Raw genomic sequence first — 6,617 nt, forward strand, 5'->3', positions numbered from 1 at the left:
TTCCGATGGGATGCTCTTGTTTTGGGGTCCTATGTCCAGTGTGGGTTTTGCACATGCATATATGTTCTGCGCCATGGTCATCTTCTATTGGATAAAATCATATCGGCGTATATTTTTGACCAATCACAGAGGATTTCTTTGTTCTCTTAGAAACCATTATAGTTTAGCCATACTCTGATGTCATTCTGTCTGTATGTTGTCTCCTTATTGTACAATAATAATTGTTCAATCTTCAACCCAGCAGTGTTTGTGTATTATTTCGTAATTGTGGTAAGTGTTTTCAGACAATTTCCATGACAGTTGTGTTAACTGTTGCTGGTTGATATAATTTCAAATGTGACGCAGGAAGTTTTCTGATACACATCCAGTGTGTTTTGGAGTTGGTTTAAAAATACATTTCTTTCAGTTTATGAGGGAATCTGATCATGTCAATTACAAATATTGCAGGGGACAAACTTCCCTATTTCATTGGTGGGCATGTAACAGTCTAAATATAGCTAGGTAAACTATACAATGAGAAATGCAGGTAAGGTAAAGAATTTTGCAAGGGCATAATTAAAGGCCAGCTTCAAATTGATACATTAATACAATACAATACATTATGAATATATATGTATTTGCTTGTATTCCCCTGAAATCCACTCAAGAACATTACAGTTGACAGTAAGAAATACAAAAAAAAAAAAAAAAAATAACCAAATTCCAATCAGTCATCATAAACCTTTAAATCACACCACTAATTCCAAATGTCAAAATTGTCCTTGATTTACAAATATGTAAAGGGTAAAATCTGATGTTTAATAATCTTAAAATAAGGAATACGAATAATTTATAAAAAACACCAGGCTTACACATTAATGATGATGCACATTTTTATTATTCCCCTTCTCAAAATCATACAGTTAGAATCAGTATTCAGTATGAACTTTTCAGCACAATCCACTCAGCAATCGACTTGCCACACTATTCAGTTGTGCAAAACCCTTCTTTATGCTGAATGGCAATGCTTTTGAATGTTCAATGCTAACATATCATGTTCAATGGTACATAAAGCTCCACGGTTATGGTTAGGAAAGGACCGTCTTCATGGTTAAATATAAAAACACCAAACACAATTGGTTTGTCTCAGACGAATATGACTCATTGGTCTATGACATGAAGATTATATTACATGAATTATTATATTATTATATTTTTTTACCACAGTACATTAACTGTTCACTTATTCCTTTGTTCACACTTTACAATGGCATTGGATGAAAATTATGTCTAGCTGAATTGTACAATGCTTTTCATTGGAAATAAATATTTAGTACATTGTCCACTGTGTATTTGTGTTTTTTAAATGTTAACAATGCCAAAATGAAAAAAAATAGCCAATTAAGAAGCATTTAAAAAAGGCAAATATGTTTAAAAGAAGCAACTACAAAAAGCAAAACAAAGTATTAAATATGATTATTTTTTTTTACCTTAAAATATTAATGATTAGTATTTTAAATAAGATGTAATTAATACACAAGTGATTATAACATCAAATGTGGAAAATACTGAAAAACAAAGCACACATCTTTACCACATGATATTCTACTGGTAAGTTTCATCATGTACATTTGTTATGTTGTTCATTTTTGGTTTGTTGGAACATTGATTTTTTTTCCACACTTGATTACACAGTAAAAACTTGGCAGTTAGGTCAAGTTGGTGTCTGCTTTGGATACAGGCTACAAGTCTGTCAGCATCTGTGCCACAGCCACCAGTATTAATGACAAAACTGACAATGAGATCATTGTGGGTTGAGGAGGGCTGCTTGATGTTGACGTTGACTCTGAAATATTAGAAAAAGTTGATTATTAGACCAACAGTTATTTCACACAAGCTCAAAATGCAGGCTTAACAGAAAGCTAAAAGCCTAAATTGAAAGCTAATCTTTCTCTTATATTTTTAATATTATTTGAAATATGACAAGCATTTGATTAGATAGACTCATAAATAAAACTTTTATTAAGTTTGACATGAGTTTCCAATAACTTACGTGCAGAAACACTGCCTGCTACAACGTTCAGGGTAGTAGAGGAGCTGAGTTCCTTGCTTAATGCTGTAGTGGCAGTGGTTGCTGCAGGAACTGAGTTTTTATCTTTGTACACAAGAGTCATGTCGACAACCACTGATCCACTCCTACAATGACAAATTAGAGAAAAAAACATTTTTAATAGAAAAATTTGCAGCAAATACATTTTCAAATATAAAATATATAAAATATAGTCTTACTTGAATGAGTTAATAATGGACCGAAGGAAAGACGATCCATAGAGGTTTGTAGCCACTTTGTTTATCTGAAAGAGAACATTAATGCCATTTTCAATTCAAAATACAAGTACTGACAGATAGCACCAATGAACAGTTTACTGCACACACAAATTTCCTGATTGCCCTGCAAGGCAGGGGCATTGCTGAAGTTTGAAGACATAGCAAAAACACATAGTATCTATGTCGCCTTCTTATGATTAATGAATTTATTCTTAAATGTAAAAGAGCCAGTATGAAAAAGGACCATTTATCTGACCATTTATCTAAAATGATATCTGTTTTGTTTCTTTTTTATGGCAGTGGTACAAAGTTTCATGTGTCTTTTTATGTTTGGAGGCTACAAAATCTTAATCATAAGGTTAGCCTTCATTAACTGAATATGCATACAAGATCGGGCCAGGCAGTACTACCAAAATATTGGGTAAATTAAAGGAAAAAAGGGTAACAACATTGTATTTCAAAAATAATGTTGGCTATTACAGCCCAGAATGATCAAATGTCAGTCTACGTCAATACAAAAAATGTTTGTAAAGAAGTATTCTCATATTGAGTGTGCATGCTGATCTGATTAATTTCAGTTACAAAGTAAAATCTCGATTTTGGTGGTTTGTTGTAACAAGCTTGCTGTTATAAGGCATAGATATCTTACCTCTGCGATCACTGTTGCAGCTAAAGTCTTATATGCTGTTGTGGATGAGTCAGAGAGATCTGATGTAAATGTTTGGTTGAGACTAAATGTAAGACCCAGGGTTCCCTCACTGGACGAAGGAGGATTTGTTGATGCAGTTGTAGTTACAGCGGCAGTCTTTGTAGTTGCGGCGGCAGTCTTTGTGGTTGCGGCGGCAGTCTTTGTGGTTGCGGCGGCAGTCTTTGTAGTTGCGGCGGCAGTCTTTGTAGTTGCGGCGGCAGTCTTTGTGGTTGCGGCGGCAGTCTTTGTAGTTTTGGCGGCAGTCTTTGTCGTTGCGGCGGCAGTCTTTGTGGTTGCGGCGGCAGTCTTTGTAGTTTTGGCGGCAGTCTTTGTAGTTGCGGCGGCAGTCTTTGTGGTTGCGGCGGCAGTCTTTGTAGTTGCGGCGGCAGTCTTTGTGGTTCCGGCGGCAGTCTTTGTAGTTGCGGCGGCAGTCTTTGTGGTTGCGGCTGCGGCCTTTGTGGTTGCAGCGGCGGTCTTTGTTGTTGCAGCGGCAGTCTTTGTAGTTGCGGCGGCAGTCTTTGTGGTTGCGGCGGCGGTCTTTGTTGTTGCAGCGGCAGTCTTTGTAGTTGCGGCGGCAGTCTTTGTGGTTGCGGCGGCGGTCTTTGTTGTTGCAGCGGCAGTCTTTGTAGTTGCAGCAGTAGTAGGTGCAACTGTTGATGTACTAATTCCTGTAACAACAGAATTTAGAGTGCTGTTACATTTGCGGGACATTTAGAAGCAGGAATAATGCAGCTCTGGAAACTGTATTTCATAATAATTACAAAACAAAGCATATAAAACAACTCTTACTTGTTGCAGTCACAGTTGATGCATTTACTTGGAGGGAGAAGTTGGAACTGTTGGATGCCTGCACTAGCACTGTTTCCGCAGCACTAGTCTCTGGTACTGAGCTTGCATTGTTAAATACCAGCTCAGCATCTACCACAACTGAACCACGACTGTAAGATAAATTATTATTATTATTATAATTACTATTGTCTTTTATCTGTGACAGCTCAATATAAAATGTTAATATAATGCAAACATTTTATGACAACAAAATTGTTAACTTTACCAACCTGATTTTAAAATATGGATAAACATTTGTAATAACTGTGCATTTCTTGTATGCGCTAATGACCCAATAACAACAATTTACACCAATGCTTCGAATTTTTAGGTAAGGATATTTTGTACTTGAATCTGCTGACTAAGTTAACCATTAAATTTCATTTAATTAAATAAATCTTCCAAGTGGAAATGCATTATTTACAATTCAATACATACACCTTTAATAACGCATATATCTTATATATCATGTCTTATCATACGTTTTATTCATTATTGTTTTTTCACCTCAAATGTTAGATAAGATAGATAAAAAGAAATGTGATATACCTGAAAGAGTTGATCACAGATCGAAGGTAAAGGAGTCCATATATTTTTTTGTAGATTTCATCAAGCTGTAGAAATGAAATTTACAAACAGTAATATTTAAAAATAAGATGTGAAAGAGTGTCTATGAAATCATGATAATGTAAGTTAGGTAACCACTCATTTGTATATTTATAATTCTTTTTGTTTGATATCCATTATATACAATAATGCAGTATAGACATAGACTATGGAAAAATCAACCGTAGTGGATAGCAAGAAGCCACCACAACTGCGCTATGTTCATATTTTTCCTGGGAGAAAAATGGGAGATTAGGCCCCTCTTATTTTACCCTTAAAGGTGTGTGAATTGGACATTTGGCAAATCCCTTGGTCCCCTTGAGGATCCTGCAACATGTGTCTCTGCAACACGCCCCTCATAACAGAACTGGGCTTGGGTTTGTATGAATGAATATTTTTTTTCTTTTTAAAAGGTTCAGCAGGCTGTCATTTAACCTGCAAGGTAAAGTAGTTTTCCACCAATCATACAATCTTAGAGCATGTCCATCCAGACTCCACTCATGAATCCCAGGATTAAGGGTACTCCGTAGTAGGCCATCATTGTTTCCTGCCACATCATGATTTAAAGTGTTTTCTGTGTTCATCAGGCACTGCTGTTCCATTTTGCCAACACATAATCAGACTAACATATCTTGATTTTCATATGCACACAAAAAAAGTGCTAAAATCACATATATTGTATACAATGCTTTTGAGCCATCACAAAAGCCCAAATCTGGCTCTTCCAAAACCCTTACCCATCACCAGTGTCAAATATTGTGTCACATATAGCATAACTGAAACACTTGGCTAGTACATTCACTTTTATGGTTTATTTAGAATTACATTTGAAAGGTTAATAAAAATTTCATTGCACTTACTGCTGCTGTTACTTCGGTAGCTAGAGCCTTAAACTCTGAAGACGTTTTGTCAGCAAATGCTGTCTCAAAGGTTTTCACCAGGCTAAATCCCAACTTGAGCTTGGATTCTGCTGGGGCAGCTGTTGTTTGAGTTGGAGTTGATGTTCCATTTACTGGCGGGGAGGTTGCATTGCCTAGGAGTACATCAGATATGTTAATCGATTGAGTTGGGGTAAGTGGAAATTTACCAGAGTGGCATGTAATAGGAAGAGCAAAATTGTGACACTGTTATGTTAAAACACCGTTTTTTGTGATCCAAAAGTGTATGGGGCCAGGCTCAAAATACTCAGGGATGGTGCTGAATGATCAGCCCAAAGACATCAATGCCTGTGTAGACATGTGACGGAACTTGTGTGGGTCACAGATCTGTGCATGCCACACAGATAATACAGAACAGACCAAAAACCACGTCATATGCTAATATATATATGTACACATACACACCTATATATATATATATATATATATATATATATATATATATATACATATACACATATATATATACACATATATATGTGTGTGTATATGTATATATACAAATAAAAATTTACAGCAATTGATTGCTTTGTTCAATTTGTTGAGCCTTGTTATTCCATAAACTAGACGTGGTAGTTACACACTTGTGTCAATTGAGGATTGGAAATCAGACTGCTGACAGCAAGTTGCACTGAATTGTGAAACTTAAATTTGATTTTTTTAGTGTAAAGGTATGTTTAGAACTGATTAAGTGACAGTATTTGATCTTTTCAACAATAGAGTTCAAATTTCATGGTCAGGTTGTGTTAAGACAGTACCTGCTGGTGAGGTCATGTTGGCTGGTGATGAAGTTGCATTGCGTGGTGGTGAGGTCATGTTGACTGGTGTTGAAGTTGTGTTAAGTGGTGGTGAGGTCATAATGACTGGTGGTGAAGTTGTATTACCTTTTGGTGATGTAACGTTGACTGGTGGTGAGGTCACGTTGGCTGGGGATGAAATTGTTTTGAATAAATAAATTATTATATATTTTTAAATATATATATAAAATTGGAAGTGGTAGTTAGATACTTGTGTCAATTGCTGATTGGAAATCAGACTGCTGACAGCAAGTTACACTGAATTGTGATACTTACATTGGATTTTCTAGTGTAAAAGTATGTTGAGAACTGATGAAATGACAGCATTTGATCTTTTCAGTTTAAGAGAGTTCAAATGTATTGTTCAGGTTGAGTTATGACAATACCTGTTGGTGAGGTCATGTTTGCTGGTGGTGAAGTTGCATTGAGTGGTGGTGAGGTCATGTTGACTGG

This window comes from Scomber japonicus, chromosome 2 (assembly GCF_027409825.1).
Source record: "Scomber japonicus isolate fScoJap1 chromosome 2, fScoJap1.pri, whole genome shotgun sequence".
NCBI classification, from domain to species: Eukaryota; Metazoa; Chordata; class Actinopteri; order Scombriformes; family Scombridae; genus Scomber; species Scomber japonicus.